Genomic DNA, 16,334 nt, shown 5'->3' with positions numbered 1-16,334 from the left:
AGACTCTTTTCTGTGAACAGGATGATAAACACCAGGTGACGTGGGGCTCAAGAGCCACACTTTCGGGTGTTGTGCAATCTGGGAGCCGATGACTAGGGTCTGCAAGCCCAAGTTCTCCATTCACAGGTGAGGAAGCAGAGGCAAGAGCCGGCCAAGGTCACAGCTTGGGCACACCTGGCCTGGCAGGTGTCTGTAAGCGTGTCCAGGAAGGGGGAAGGGGAAAGGGAGAAGGCAGAGGGGAGGACCACGTGAATGAGAAATGCAAACCACTGAAAACAAACTGAAAATGGAATTTCAAACTTTGCCAAAAATTGTGGGCAAATAAAACCTCGTTTCTAATAAAGAATCTCTCTTTAAAACACTGATTCACGGTAAAGATAGTCATTCATCTTCTCCAGGTTTTACGTTCCAGGAGATAGTGAAAATTGAGCCACATTTTCTAGAAGACGAACTGTTAAGGGTCCCCGATGACTTCCTACGTAGTTTCCAAGCGCAGTTCCAGTTCCTGGTTCCCCTTCGCAGGCTGACCATGCGAAGCCGCCTCTTCCGACACTCCCTCTGTTGAGGGACAGCACTAAACCCGGCAGCCCCAGAAACAAGGGAGAGAAGACGACAACACCCAGCTGCCCCACTTCTAGGTCCATCTGCCCTAGCCTGCCACCTGGGCTACCTGTTCCCTACAGTGCACAGGGAGCACTGGCAGGGGACCCTCTCGGGCCAGCCTCCTACCCTGCCCCCCCAGGGGCCGCACCCACAGGTACCGCACTGCCTTTGCCACAGGGTGATGGCATTTCTCTGTGCACAAATCTGCCCCACCACCACCCCCCACCCTCGCAGAGAACCCAGACCACATCTCACTCGTCTCTGCACTTCTCAAGGATTAACACAGTTCCAGCCACTGCAGACCCGCAACGTGCCTTTACTGCCATTGTAAAGCCCAGGCTACAGAGAGACCAGACGTCAGAACATCTCTCGTGTGGCTCCCAGTGTTCGCCTGCCAATCCCCCATCCCCTCTGCCTGCCGCCTTCCCTCCCCGAACAATCCTCCACCGCAAGGTCATGGGGACAACCAGCATAGGGAAAGGTCTTCCCCCAAAAGACAATCTACTCGTGAGTTCTCCTCTGAGTTAGAATCGAAGTTCCCATTTCCTATAAAATCTTTCAGATTTCAACATGTCTCACTCCATGGACATGGTTCTCATGGAGGAAACACAGCCTCCGATGCCAAATGGAAAACTCTGGCAATTCGAACGCCATTTCTCCTTCTGGGGGCTTTGTGCACTGGGCATGCATGACACGTGGACACACCTGACCTCACCACCGCTGGGGAAGGGGCACAGCCCCGTCTTTTTATTCTTTTTAAGTTCCTTCCTCCAGATAGTTTTCTACTACAATTAGCTCAAATAAGACAATCTTCAGCCTCTCTACTGTCAAAGTATCTTTACACTCTTCTAATTTCTCTGTGCCTCATCTTTCCAAGTGATAGATGATGGGACAAAGCCTTTTTGTGCCTCTGGCAGGGAATGAGCAAGGTGGAAAATAGCAAAAACACATCAGGGCATCTCCCTAAGAAGGGAAGCACGACAGGGCACTGTGCACTAACGATTCTCAAACTGCACTCCTGAATTTTCTCCCCACCCTGGATTATCACCCATTTGGGCCCCTGTCAGAAACATGGGCAAGGGCAGAAAGCAAATTCCTACCCTGCACTGGCTCAGAACCTTTCCACTGGCGTAGATAAACATGACCATGTGCGTTGGGTCTTTACTGCATGACGGGGAAAGGATTTAAAACTTCTGCATCTGAAATCATCCCACCCGACCGGGACTAGAAGCAGGAGAGTGTGGCCCCTCATGGACACTAGTGTTTCTGAGGGCAGGGGCTCTCCAAGAGTGGTCCCAGGCCAGCCACATCCGCAGTGTCCGTGAACACATCACGCATGGCCTCTTCCCGGGTGTCTGTAACAAACCTCCAGGTGCTCCTAATGCTTGTGACACTTGAGAATCTCCCGCCTGGGCTGGTAAACCTCCAGGTCACAGGAACACCCTGCTGGGCTAACCCGCATTGTCACCATGCTTACCTATGACGGTTACCCACCAACACACCTATGCTGGCAACAGGCAAAGGCCCCGAACATTATGATCCCTTGGGGCATTTCTCCTACTCTGTGGGCAAATTACTTGTGCCTGCCTGTCCTCAGGTCTGAAACAGGAATGAAAGAATCTCCATCTCCGAGGACGGTCATAAGGCACAACGGCTTAGGGGGTCTCCGATCGTGCAGCGAGACCTCCATGAACATGAATCCCTACGATTAATACCCCTTCACCAAAAGGGGTATTAAGTGCCTGATGTTTGCCCTCTCTGTCCCGCAGCCCCAATGGAGGATCCACTGGGCACGCCAAAACCGCATACGGTTCCATAATCTGCCAAGGAGTCATTCGTCTCATTTACAACCCGTATGCCCACCACGAGACTGGCAACAAAGAGAGGATCCCCTCTGTGCACCTGTGTCCCCACAGGCTCTTCCGGACAAATGCCACCCAACCCTGGGCATAAGGCCCGACGCATGTCAAGGGAGACGCAGGAGGAATGCAATGAAATGAACGGCAGGAGTCCTAAGAGTGACTCACATTCCAATGGTGATGACCTTGTGCCCGGCTCTAAGCCCCCAACAAGTGCAGTCTGCACAAGGACATGCTGAGGTGTCTGAGGTTATGACACCCAATGATGAGGGTCAGGGAAACTGAGGCACGGAAGATTCACATAACATGCCTCAGGTCCCACAGCTCCTAAATGGTAACGCCAAGACCTGAATGCACAAACTCAGGCTCCAGTCGGGGTTCCTAACGACTGTACTACACGACACAAAGCTACTAGTTAGCTGAGCATCTACTACCCCCTTGTTACAGCTTTTCCCAAAGCAATCATCCTGAGACACTTAAAATTAGGCCCACAATCCATGGCCACAGGGTTGAGTACTCGGCCCTCCAAGCCCTAGACAGAAACGCTAGCTAACTATACTTGGTTTCGCCCTCCTTCTCTCCTCTAATCTGATTCCACCCGAGTCAAGTGAAAACTCACAGAGCAGCATTTCCCTCTTCTCCCAACTCCCCTGCCACACCACTTAACCCCTGATTACAGACCATCTATGACACCAAGTTCTCTAATTGTTTCTCCCCCAGGGGACTGCCGAAGTCTTTAGAAGTAACCACCCTTTCTGTGAAACCCCATAAGAGTGGGTAGGAGCGCAGCCTTGCTTGTGTGGACCCAGCAAGGGTTACACAGTTCAATGGTTGGCTTCGCTCCGCTCTGCTGACACTTGTTGTCAATCCCTGAGGGGTGGGATGAAAGCACTCGGTGGACCTACTGGAAGCCAGCACACAACGGAGGCCTAACACAACAGGCTCTGAAGGGCGACTCTATTTCACAATCTGTAGGCCCTGCCTCTCCTACCTTATCCCCTGGGAGCCTTCAGCAGCCCCTGGGGGATGCTGTTGGGGTCTAGGTCGAAGAAAGAAGCACCCCCAGGGACAAACAGTGAGTAACTGCCTGGCCCATGCCACTCAAGGCTGAGGAATGGAGAAAAGTCCGTCCCCAAAGCCCCGACTCTGCCCACCTGACAGGTTAAGACTAAGGAACTACCCAAAGCAACTCGTTATCTTTGTAAAAATGAAACAAGACAAAAAAAAACCACCCATGACAGAAAATGTTACGTTCTGTTCAGACGTCATTTGTAAAAGATGAGAGAACCATGCTCACGGATAGAACTGCAGAATTAAGATACAAAATGTGCCATCTCTCCCGTGTGAGACTCCAACACCAGTGCCATTTCCAGGACTTGCGGAGAACTCGACAAGCGTTCAGAGAAGTGTACGGAAGGACAGACGTCCACGAGGACCAAGTCCTAAAAAAGAACAGCAAAGGGGAGGCTCACCCTGCCAAGCTGTGAACGTCAAAATAATCTGGCAGAGAAACAAAGAATCTGGGAAGAACCTCAGAATCATTACGCGAGTGTAGTGGGAACAGACTTTCGGTCTGGGGTGAGGAGAAGGTTCTGGAGACAGAGAGCAGTGACGGGCTCACAAGACTGTGACTGCACAAATGCTGCCTGCCTGTATGCTTAAAAACAGTACGTTCTGTATCTATTTTGCCACAAATTAAAGATTTAAAAAATCAGTATGCCGAGTGGAGGGAGCCAGATACAAATGTGGCTCCGTTTACGAAAACTCTCGAAAACGCGAGCACTCATCTACAGCAGCAGAGAGCACCTCAGGGGGCTGCCTGAGTCTGAGTTCGAGTGTGGACGGGCTGCCAGGGGGCCTACAGGAAGCTCGGGGTGACGGAGACGCTTGGGATCCTGACTGTGGTTGTTTCACTCTGTCAGAGTTCAGCAAACCGTATGCTCGAAACAGAGGTAGTTAACCATATATAAATTATACTTTAATCAATTTTTTAAAAAGAGGCTTGTGTGCGCATGGGGGAAACCCCAAGTATGACACAGGTGGCTCCATAGTCTCCCCTGAAATATTAAGGAAAAAAATACAGGATTTAATGATGTGGGAAAAACTGGGTCACAAAATGGAAAGGAGGACCGGGGCCCTGGATCCCTGCTTGAGGCCATGGGTGACAATGAACCACACATAGCAAAGCCCTTCCCGTGGGAACAAAATCAGGGAACACCCGGGTGAGCCCGGGGCCAGAAGAACACCTTCAGGCCCCTGCAGCGCCACATAAAGCAACAGGTAATGGGGCTCCATCAAAGCAAAAATTCTGGAGAGTGACCACTGACAAGGTTGACAAACCTACAGAAGGAGGGAATTACACTCTAGAATACGCAAGAAGCACCTGCAAACCAGCACAGCAGAAAAACAGACTACAGCGGGTAAGGAACTCTAACAGCTACCAAACATATTAAAAAGATGCTCAAATTCACTAAGACGCGATACAAGCTCCCAGGAAAACAAGGAGATCCCTCACCCTAGTCAGCAATTCGGGTAAAATTAGAAAAAGGCCTCATACCAGCCACTACCAAGGATGTGGGGGATCAGGAACCCTCATGCACCCACGTGGAGAACAATCTGCCAACATTTAGGAAAAACAGATGTGCTCACTCCCTTTCACCCAGCCACTCCGCCCCCGGGGCATGCGCCCTTGCAAAAGTGGGTCTCACACTGTCCCAAGTATCGCAGTCTCCAGACCCGGCATTCTACAACACCAGCTGGTGGGGGTGTGCCCCTAGGGTTTCTCATTGGGGTGTAGGCCGGGGCCCCAGAACATGCATTTCCAGCATGGCCAGGCGCTGCCGCTGCTCCTGGGTGTGGCCACTTGCAGAACCACGACCCTAGAGACCACCTCAGGTCCACCTTGGAAAGAACGTACACACAATGTGCACCACATCACGGAAACGGGTAAGAAAACTAGAAGCGGCACCGCAAAGCACCCGATGAGCCCACAGGTACACAGACCTCGCAGAGTCTTAAATGAAATTCTTCGACTTTTATGAAGGTGTGAAGATTTTCACAACAAAAAGGTTTACTGTTGAACGAAAGAGGAACCCAGTAAAACCTAAAGCATAGGACCACTTACGTAAACTAAAGACACGCACAAAATAACATCTTTAACGAGCACACAGACATACCTAAGAATATATCCAAGCCAGGAGAGGAGGCTCCTCGGGCGGGGAGAGGAATGGCAGTAGAATGTAGGGGAAATGTCAGACAAGAAAAGGGCTTTGCACAGGAGAAGGTCTTGTGCCAAAAACCGATGGACATGGGGCACCTGGGTGGCTCAGTGGGTTAAGCCGCTGCCTTCAGCTCAGGTCATGATCTCAGGGTCCTGGGATCGAGTCCCGCATCGGGCTCTCTGCTCAGCAGGGAGCCTGCTTCCTCCTCTCTCTCTCTGCCCGCCTCTCTGCCTACTTGTAATCTCTCTCTGTCAAATAAATGAATAAAAAAATCTTTAAAAAAAAACGATGGACGCCGAGTCCCAGCACCTCGATGTCCGAAAGGTAAACGCCCCAAGAGCAGCTCTGAGTGCCCCCTCGCCTGCCTCTGCACACAGTGGAAGCCCCCAGCCATTTCCACAGTGGCTATGGGGACAGATCCCTTTAGCACTCAGAGAGAGGGGGGTATCTTTCTGATGGACAAGCTTGGGTGAATTCAGCCCCCAGAACCCAACCTGCCCCGAGTCCTGGAGTTTCCCTCTTGCACGTTAGCACATGAAAAAGCTGAGATTCTAGGTGTTCTGCAAAGGGTGTGTGTGTCCACACCTGTGTGTCTTCTCAGTGTGCATGTCTCTCCGTATCTGTGTGTCTCTCTGTTGGGGGAAGCAGGGAGTAGTTTATTTGTGGAGGTAAAAAAAAAAAACTTCTGGAGGGGAGAGACTCAGCCCTGCTTCTGGCCAGCACTCACTTCTGTTTCAGTGAGACCAGAAGTCAGCGACAAAACCGACCCCGCCCCCTGGCCCACAAGCCTTCTCTTCCCCCTTCTTAACCTTCCCCTCCCCCACATCCCACCCTGCTTCCCAGCTCCCACATCCAGAGGGGCCGGTCATCTGGGACAGGATGAGCTTATGAAGTGAGAGACTTTACAGCCACGACTCTCAGAATGTGGTCGGAGACAATAACTGACCATTGATATCTGTGACCAAGGGCCTAGAACAGAAAGGCCAAAGCTTTTAACACCAAGCATTCCAAAATGGGCCTGGTTCTAGCTCCATTCAAGAAAAAAGGCCAAAGAAAAAGCCATCTATCACCTGTCATATCCCCTCAGGGGCACACCAGACAGAGCTTTTCCCAAGGCCCAGAAAATAGTTCAACCCACAGAGTGGCTGCCACAGCATAGGGGACAATCGGAAGAGAAAAACCACCACTGATGGAACTCATGTGAGACAACACAAGAGATCCTTCCGGCAGGAGCTCTAAGCAATGAGCCCCCTCCAGGCAAGTATGGCTTTAGAGGAAGCAGCAGCAGAGGAACAACTGGAGGAAGGAGCAGAACAAAGTTAAACGGCTGCAGAAGCCTGAGCAGGTCCAACACTCACACATCCGCCCAAAGAACAGGGAACTTACGCCAGGTGAACGATCCCGGACTCTCATTCCCCAAACGCGGTTCCACAGCAGCCCTTCTCACCAGCCCGGAAAGGCTGAGGCATTCAACCTTCCTGAAATGCTTTGTGTAAAATAGTAAGTTTCACAGATAGAAGTGTTATCTCATGTGCAGCAGGAGTATGTTTCGGTTTTTTAAAAAACATGTAACAGCTCTGTGGAGGAGTCCTTCTGATTTTCATGAGATACGTGAGCAAAGCATGCCCTTTCGTTTCCAGCGAATACAGGATATGCCACAATTTGAAAATTAAGGGACTTACCTGGCGGGGGGGCGGGTAGTAAAACTATTGAGTTTTCAAGTGAAAATTGAATGTCTGTGGTCCACACAGGCCATTCCAGCTCAGGAAAATAAAGTTCTCTAAGTGCCACACTTAATGACCAAATTCTGGTTTGTTTGTTTTTAATTCAGCTGAGTAAGCATTTCTTGAGCACCTACAAGGCAGGCCCTGTGCAAGATGCTTGAGAGCCTCCAAGGAGAAAGATACTGTCATAGTAACTGTGTCCCTTTCATGTTCATTTAATCCATCCCTTAAATTAATTTCTTTAAAAAAAAAAAATTGGCATCTGATATCTTAAACAGCTTACTACCGGCACTGAAGAGTTACAGAAACACATCTTATTACTTTATTAAAAATGTAAATTTCTAGTCTCTGAAGCAGAACCAAAGGAAAAGCTTTCCCGGCTTTCCAGATCACTATCATTTGCTGCCTAATAACTCACTACATTTTCAGCTGTACACGGGGGCAGCTGTTACTCGGCAGGTCACAGAGCTGGCAGGAGTCAAAAACATGCCACCTGGCTGAAGAGAAACAGTGAAGAAAACCAAAAGATCAGGGCCTCCAAGACCCAAACAAACAGCAAGACAAGGCAAGGGAGCTGAAACAGGCAGAAGACAGCTTCCGGAGGTTCCCTCCAAGCTGGAGCCTCCAATAGGAGGCATAAGCCGCTGCTGGCAGGCTCGCTGGTCGGGCCAAGGCATGGATGGCTTCAGAGCTGGAAGGCTGCCACCTGCTGAATCACCAAACATCCTGGGGCTTCCCCTGGAGCACTGACCAGGCAGGGACCCATCCTTTGCCTGGCTTCTCCCGTGGATTTCCTGCACCCCAACCAAGAAACGCCCAGCCCCAGCCCCTTCCGCACAGGCCCAAACCGATGCCAACCCCCCTGGTGTTGGGGCGGCCCCTGGCAACTCCCCCCGAGTTGCTTCGTCACCAGTCCCACTCCTCTCTTTCTGCCCACTCAGTCCTCCCTGCCTGTTCAAGCCTCGCGACCAGGACGCGTGGGGGGCTCCCCGGTGCACGGTGACAGGCGCCTACCACTCCACAGCCAGGCAGCCAACCAGAAACACCCCCTAGTCCGACAGCAGAGTCACCTGTCCCAACAGTTTGAAAGGTCCAGAAAGGTAAATGCCTAGGGAGCTAAAATAGCAGGCAGACCCCTAACACGGAAAATGAACTTCCCTTTCACAAAGCAGGCTTCGCTCTGGGTTTCAAGAGCGGGTGCCGCCGAATGAAGTCTGTGCCGCCTGAAGGTGAAAAGAAACATCCGAGCGGCACCTGCAGGGATCCCTTCCACTCCCTCCGGCCAGGATTTCTACTCGCGACTCCCAGGAAGGAAACAGGCGTTGACCAGAACGCGCCAGCCCGAATCCGTTGGCTGGACCAGGACGCCCTCCCCGGCCCCCCGGCAGCCGCAAGCCCCGCTCGGAGCGGACACGGTGCGGGGAGACAGCCACTACCGCCGCCGCTCTGCCCTTGACAAGTCGCCTCGGGATCGCAGGACCCCTCACCGCGGGGACGGCCGCGTCCTGGAGACACTGTCCAGTCCCGGCTGCGCCGATGGCTCCTCCAGGCCTTACCCACTCCCGCTGCTCTTCCAGCGGGGGCCGCCCCCGAATCTGCAGACTGTTATGCGGCCTGGGGAAGGCAGCTTGCCCGGCAGGAGAGGGGTCCCACCTGTTATACTGTAGCAGAGGTGCCGAGGGGCCGCGGAGAGGGTGGGGGCGGGGGGAATCCCGAAACCCTGGGCGGCCGGCCGGCTGCGATCTCGCCCGGAGGTGCCAACTGTCACGCCGCCGCCAGGGCCGTGGGGGGTGGGGCCGTGATTTGGGATCGGCCCCAGCGGGTCTCCGGACCCCGGCCGGGCCACCCGCCGAGGCGCCTCGGCCCCCCTCCCCGCCCCCCGGCTCTTCCTCCCCACCACCCTCCGCTCGCCCCAATCCGGCACTAGGCAACCTTGCAGCCCGCACGCAGCACCTCCAAGAGGCGCCCACGGACGCCCCCGCCTGCCTCACAGCCCAGTCCAGGTTCCCGAGCCCCGCGGGCGGCCCGCCCCTCCGAGCCCCGCGCCCACCCCCGGGAGAGGCGGCGCGGGGGGAGTGCCCGCCAGGTACGCGCGCGGCTCCGCGCGGGCTGCGCTCACGCCCCCTCGCCCCCGGGCCGCCCGCACGCCGCTCCCGGCTTCCGATGGGCCCCCCGGGATGGACGCTCTCCACCCCCACCCCCGGGCCCCAAGGCTCACTTGCACGGGAGTCGCGGCCGCCGCCGGAATTCCGCTCGCCGAGCCCCCCGCCGCGCACTGAAATCCGGGGCAGGGCAGCGTCCGAGCTCCGCAGCGGGATCGCGCTCTCCGGCTGGCTCGCCGTGCGCGAGGGAGACGGCTGCCCCTCCCCGCCCGCCCTGCCCGCTCCGTCCTGCCCGCGGCCGCCGCTGCCCAGTCGCTGCCTCGCTGGTGCGAACGCTTCCGACTTGCCACCGCGAGCCTCGGGGCTGCCGAGCATGCCCAGTCCGCGGCCCGCCCCGGCCCGGCTCTCCGCGCGCCGCGAATCCGCTCCTCCGGGTGTTCGCGGCGCCCGGGAAGGGAGGGCGGGCCGGGCGGGCGGGGTCGGCTGGAGCCTCGGGCCGGGCCGACGGGAGCCTGGCACAGGCTGCGCCCCCGAGGGGCAGCGCGACTTAGCCCCTTACTTTGCCTTCAAGGAAACGGGGCTCGGTGAAGGGCCCGGCTGCGGATCTGGGTCGGGGGGGAAGGAGGGGTCAGTCACTGAGACCGGCAGGGAGCCGAGGTTTACGGTCCGGCGGCGTGCGGCTGGGGGCGGAGCCGGAGCTGGTCGGAACTGGGAGAGCAAACTCGGCCTCCTGGAGGCGGGCTCCGGGGAACGAGTTTGCGACCCTGAGCGCTGCAACACTGGGGTTAGCTCCTGGCTGACTCTATCTGTGCAGACTCCCACCCGCCAAACAATCAGGCCGTCTGCGGGGACCCCAGCCGAGCCCTAGCCCTGGGCTGGGCGGGGACTGGAGAAACCGGGGCCGCACCGCCCCTCCCCGGTCCCACCCCCCGCCGTCGCTCCGAGTGGCCGGGAAAACCCGGAGACCGTTCGCCCTGGGACGGGAGCACTGCGCATGCCCAGTAACACGACCTGGTGCAGGTCGCCCCCAGGATGGTTTCCCCGGCTCCAAGAGTCCGACCCCCGCGCCTGGCCTAGGGGTGGGCAGTGGGGAGAGGTGGCCTTCGGCGCGGGGTCCCCTGTCCCCGGCCAGACCTCGCGGTAGCCCCGTGGTAAACGGGCGCCCGGGGTTGCGCCTGCCGCGGGGTCGGAGACTGGGCCAGCGCGGGAGGGGGCGCGCAGCGGCGCCCGGGCACGTGACTGTCCGCGACGCTCGGGGCAGCCATCTTCTGGCCGGCGGGCCCGGGGCGCGCGCCCAACGCCGTCCTCCCCGCCACGCCCTCCGCGGCCACAGCTCCGCACCTGCCTCCGCCGCACGGGGGGCGCGGAACGGCCGCGGAACGCGGAGAGCAGGACTGCGGGGGCGCACTGCCTCTGTCTTTCCCAGCGGCGGGAGTTGGGGCAGGGGTCCGCGTCCGCGCGGCGGCGACCCCACTTCCCCAGCGGCCCCGCCGAGCTCCCCCGCGGCCTGCGGAGGGGAAGGCGGCGCTGGCGGCAGCGTCTGCAGCGAGACCGCGGCTGCTGGACAGCCTGGACGACGAGCCTCGGAGCGAGCGGGCGCGCGGGGCTCCTGGGGGCCGCGGGCAGCCCCCACCACCCCGAGAGTCTGTTAGCCGTGCGAGATCCCGGGCCGGCCGAGCAGAGTCTACGGCCAGGGCCCCGCCGTCCCGGGAGACACGCCCTCCAGGTTCTTCTGGCCAACCTTTCACGGCTTTTTGTCAACCCAGCGGAGGCGCCTCGCGTTACAGAGGAGGCGTGGAAATCGCACCCTGCAAACCCGCGGGCGGTCGGGGATGCGCACCGAGGCCGCGTGCCCCAGTGCGCCCCCACCGCAGCGTTCCTGCACCCCTCCACCACTGCCCCGCTGGTCTCTGGGAGGCTAAGAAAGTGCAGTTGTCACGTGCGGCTTGAAAAGAACAGCTCAAAGTCCGTTAAACTGCAGCCTTTGAGTGTCTACCAAGGGCAAATCAGTGAGTCATAGTAGCCCTACCGGGTATTTTCGTCAGTTTGCACCTAAGGTGGAAAAGAGGCCTTGCTTTCTTGTGATGTCAGTTTTTTCAGACTAAAGGAATGCCAGAAAACTGCTGGCTCGTTTCTCAGAGGTGCTATTTTGCAGGAGTGTCCTTTAAACTTTGGACTTCCAGGAAAAAAAAAAAAAAAAAAGACGGTTCAAGTAAGCATCTGGTGTAGACGGTGTCAAGGAGTCTTTAAAATATCCCCCCATCCCCCAAAAACGTAAAGGTAAACTTAAGTTTTGCAAAATATTTACAGTGCTTGATTGGGATGCCTGGGTGGCTCAGTGGGTTAAGCTTCTGCCTTTGGCTCAGGTCATGATTCCAGGGTCCTGGGATTGAGCCCCACATGAGGCTCGGCTTCCCCACCTCCCCCGCCTGCCTCTCTGCCTACTTGTGATTTCTGTCAAATAAATAAAATCTTTATGATCGTAAGGGGTTCTTCCAGAGTGCTCATTGTAATTTTTACCCTTAATGTTCTGCATGAAGTTATTCATAATAAAAAGCTTTCTAAATTGTTTCCATGAGTAATTTTAAGACTATGTAAGACATGGGGAAAAGCAAGATATAAAACTATTTCCACTTTATTCCATTTTGATAAAATAATTCAGAGAGAAAGTTATAACCTAAAAATCTAAGAAGAAATTGCAAAGGCAATACACGGAAATTCTGGGTGAAGTGACTAGAAGAGACTTGAGTTGGCTCTCCCTGAAATTAAATTGAGTTAATGGTCCTTAAGTAACTACTGTTTGTGACCAAAAAAGAAAAAAGTTTTAATAAAAACAATTTTTTTCTTTGGTCCGCCAACCCTAAAGAATTTTATTAGTGCAGTTTTTTTTTAATCAGAATTTTAATAAGCAACACATTGATTGTAAAATTTTAGGAATCTCAAGCACATAAAATATAAATTACATTATTGTCAAGACAGCTATGAAATAAAAATGAATTGCTTCCAAGTCACAATCTGTCATTAAAATATGTTTAAAATAATACTAGGAGCAAATACTGGGGACAGTGGTTCATTTGCCAGAACAACTATTCTGACCTGGGTGGTTTAGTTGCAGATGAATGAGACTTCTACCTTTGGAAGGTAACCCAGCTGAAGAATATGGTTGTTCTGTCCCGCAGAACTTAAGGAGTGCCTGTGACTCACCAAGCTGCAGTCAAAGTCAAATAGTGCTCCAGAAGCAAGGAGCCTTCTGTGTGTCCACGGCAATTTGTTTCAGTGGGAAGAATCTGGAGCCACAAAGCCTGAGAAGCAACAAGACCTCACCGGCCCCCTCAGTCCTTTAAACTCATCTGGCCAACCCACAATTTGGTTTCCCAACCAAGGCTAGCCAGAAAAGCCAGCTGCAGATGACAGACCTGGTTCCAAGGTTTCAACCCTGGGGCTTGGATCTGGAAGCCACAACCCTCTGTGCTCATTCCTTTGCCCACGGCGAGGATTCCTGGATTCCATAAAGGCTTACGTCTGCTGTTGGTCAACAAAAAGCTGGAATTTATTCGAAGACACTGTGGTAAACTAAGGGTGCTTCTGAAGCTCTGGCTGAGAGGGCAGCAGGGGCTGGGTATTAACAGGAACTCAGGAAGTCTGCTTCTGTCTTCTGAGAGTTTGTTTACTCTGTCTCCTTACTCTGTGACTTTTTTTGCCTTCTGTCCACCTAACAGGAAATGACCATTTGAGAGCTGCTAAGTTTATTTCTCTTCCAGAAAGTAGCAAGAATGACCCCCAACTCGGGCACCTGGGTGGCTCAGTCATTACGCATCTGCCTTCGGGTCAGGTCATGATCCCAGGGTACTGGGATCAAGCCCCGCATCAGGCTCCCTGCTCGGCGGAAAGCCTGCTTCTCCCTCTCTCCCTGCTTGTGTTCTACTCTTGCTGTGTCTCTCTGTCAAATAAAGAAACTCTTTAAAAAAAAAAAAAATGGGGGACCTGGGTGGCTCAGTGGGTTAAAGCCTCTGCCTTCAGCTCAGGTCATGATCTCAGGGTCTTGGGATCGAGGCCCGATCAGGCTCTCTGCTCAGCAGGGAGCCTGCTTCCTCCTCTCTCTGCCTGCCTCTCTGCCTACTTGTGATCTCAATCTCTCTCTCTGTCAAATAAATAAATAAATAAAATTTTTAAAAAAAAAAGACCCTTCCTCTATTCACTCACCCTTCTGTCTCGTGGAATCCTCTTTTTCCAGATTCCTACTGTCCACTTGAACCAGTCCTACTACCATTTCAGTGCTCCTCTCGAATTCCACCTTTTTCATAAAAACCTCTCTGCCTTCCGGAACAATGCAGCCCCACATACACACATTCTGGCACGCGTATATGTTAGTTATATCATGAGTTTTACAATTATCTGTATGTTTCTTACTGGTAAGTCCTGAGTCTCCAACTTACATCTGAACTCACATCTCAAGGATTTATATTTCTATTTCATCTTCCATGGTTTCTAGCACAGGATTTGGCACCAGGGAGCCCAGAGTAAATATTTATTGAACTTTAATTTATACTCTTCCCCTTTTTACTTTTCTGTTGCTGCATTTTTGTTTAAAAAGGGTAAACTACTGGAAATGGAAATGTCCTTGCTGTGTCGTCCTTCTCTAATTAGCAGCCACCCTTCACAATATGCTGTGTACATTTAAAAAGGCTTTTGAGGGGCGCCTGGGTGGCACAGTTGGTGAAGCGTCTGATGCTTGATACTGGCTCAGGTCATGATCTCAGGGTTCTGAGACTGAATCCCCCCATCAGGCTCCCCTCTCAGCAGGGAGTCTGCTTGAAATTCTCCCTCTCCCTCTCCCTCTCCCTCTGCCTCTGCCCTTCCCTCCACCTCTCTCTCTATCCCCCTCCCTCCCTCTTTCTCTTGCTCCCAAAATACATAAATATACAAATCTTTAAATATACAAATCTTTTTTATAAAAAAGGGTTTTGAAATTGGACATTTATGTCTGGATGCTCATCAGGGTGTGATGAGTCAATGCCACCAGCAGAACGACCGTCAGGAACTGCGCTGTCCTCCCTAGCTCTCCACATGGTCAGTGTGTGGCTCTGGGCTTAATTATCACCTCTTAAAGTGGGAAGAATACGACCCACCTCTTCTTTGCTTCCCATGAGGGCCGTGGGAATTAATTAGGTCTTTAATAAGAATGTATGTCTCTTAAAGGCTTTATAGTTAATTAGAGGTAACAAAATGAAATCATGAGGTATTGTCAGGATATCATGAATGTTCTTGGTTGCTGGATTTAGCAACTGGCTTCCTTCTGAATGCAAGGATTATAGCAACAGCTGTCCTACACAGAATAACGAATAGGTGTTTGGTCAGCGTCTCCTCCAAACAAGCCCTGGATGGCCAGACCTAGGCGAAGGGTCAAGACAAAAATGACGTCTCCCACACTGGAGAAGGGGAGAGTTACCGGAGTTTAATCACCTGAATTTCACAGAGCCTGCCTGAACTCTTCAAAGTTATCAAATCTAGGCCAGGCTGGGGAGAACGGCGGCAAGAGAGGACTGACACTTTTTCTAGAACCTCTACAGCACTTCTCTCATTTTGTAAGATCTCAAGGGAGCATCTCAAAATCCTTGTACCCATACCTTTACAGGACAGCAGGTAGGAGGCATTCTCTCTGCCCGACCGACACCTGTGAAAAGTAGAATGTCCTGACGCTCTAGGACATGCTGGAGTCATCTGACACGAGCTGCTAAATCCTGCAGGGTCAGATCTGGACCAGAGTTTCTCAACCTCAGTTGCATGGATGTTTGGGGCCAGAAAATTTGTTATTGTAGGAGGTGGTCTGGTGCAGCGGGATGTATCAGCTGCACCCCTGGTGTCAAACAGCCAGATGCCATTGGCACCACCCTTCCCAGTGGCGATTAGCCAAACGTGTCTCCAGATGCTGCCAAACGCCACAGAGCACAGGAGAGTCACCCTCTGTGGCAAACCACTGGTTTAGACAAGAACCCAACCAGAAGAACCGAACCACAAGAGACTGGGATCCTGAGTCATCAGCATCCTCTGTGAAGTCACTCCACAACTGTATAGACTGTATTTAGATCTTGGGTATCCACAGTGCATCAATATAGCCCATGGCGGTTGGGCTCTCGAGGGGCAAGCCTCAAAATCAAGTTCTCCCAAATGTCTGTGAGCGGAGGTGGACGAGTATGTTCCATTTCTCCAGAGCAATGCCCTCCCCAGCCTCATAACTGCCCCATCATCAGGACTATCAAGTATGACATAGGACATTTTTATCTTTAAAAATTATTCATGATTCATCTCAAATTCAACTTTAACTGAGTGTCCTGAGTTTCGGTTGGTTTATTTCTGGTTTTTGCCAGCTCTGCCCCTGCTACCCTGATACATCTGAAAACATGTCCCCATCTCTTGAGTTCTGGCTCCCTAAACTTTGTAACTTCATTCAAAATGATCAAGAGGAATTACGGCAGAGGCTTTGAAAAGACAAGAAAAGTAACATTGATAGAAGCAGTAGCACAACCAAATTTCACTACAGTGAATTTCCTTCAAAAGACATTTATTTTCCTACTGACCATAGTGGTGAGCTCCTTAGAATCTATTCGAGGCCTGATGGAATCCATTGCCTGATTTATTTCAAGCCCCTGCTGATGCTGACAGGCTGTTGAGCATTCCCACAGCCAGTGGTGTTCCAGTAGCCAAGCTAAGTCAGCGTGCGGGGAGCCATGCAACAGACTGAGACACAAACCCCTTGTCTCCTGACAGGCAGGGAAGAAGAGACCAGACCAGCTCTACTTCTGCGCAATCTCCCATCTCCTGGGA

General features: G+C 53.2%; 1 protein-coding gene across 6 annotated transcripts in view; it reads right to left on the bottom strand.

Moving 5' to 3' along the window:
* Positions 1-9,755, bottom strand: part of SGMS1 (sphingomyelin synthase 1) — a 262,858-nt gene extending 253,103 nt beyond the window's left edge. For 5 of the 6 annotated variants that reach the window (XM_044239503.1, XM_044239509.1, XM_044239504.1 and 2 more), the window contains exon 1: positions 9,626-9,753. The gene's annotated coding sequence lies outside the window, so the exon portion shown is untranslated. Of the gene's footprint in view, positions 1-9,625 lie in introns of all 6 variants that reach the window. The other variant, XM_044239513.1, reaches the window with a different exon arrangement.
* Positions 9,756-16,334: the final 6,579 nt, after the last annotated feature.

Source organism: Neovison vison, chromosome 2 (genome assembly GCF_020171115.1).
Source record: "Neovison vison isolate M4711 chromosome 2, ASM_NN_V1, whole genome shotgun sequence".
Taxonomy (NCBI): Eukaryota; Metazoa; Chordata; class Mammalia; order Carnivora; family Mustelidae; genus Neogale; species Neogale vison.
The sequence above is the reverse complement of the archived record's forward strand: the minus strand, read 5'-3'. Positions and strand labels throughout refer to the sequence as shown.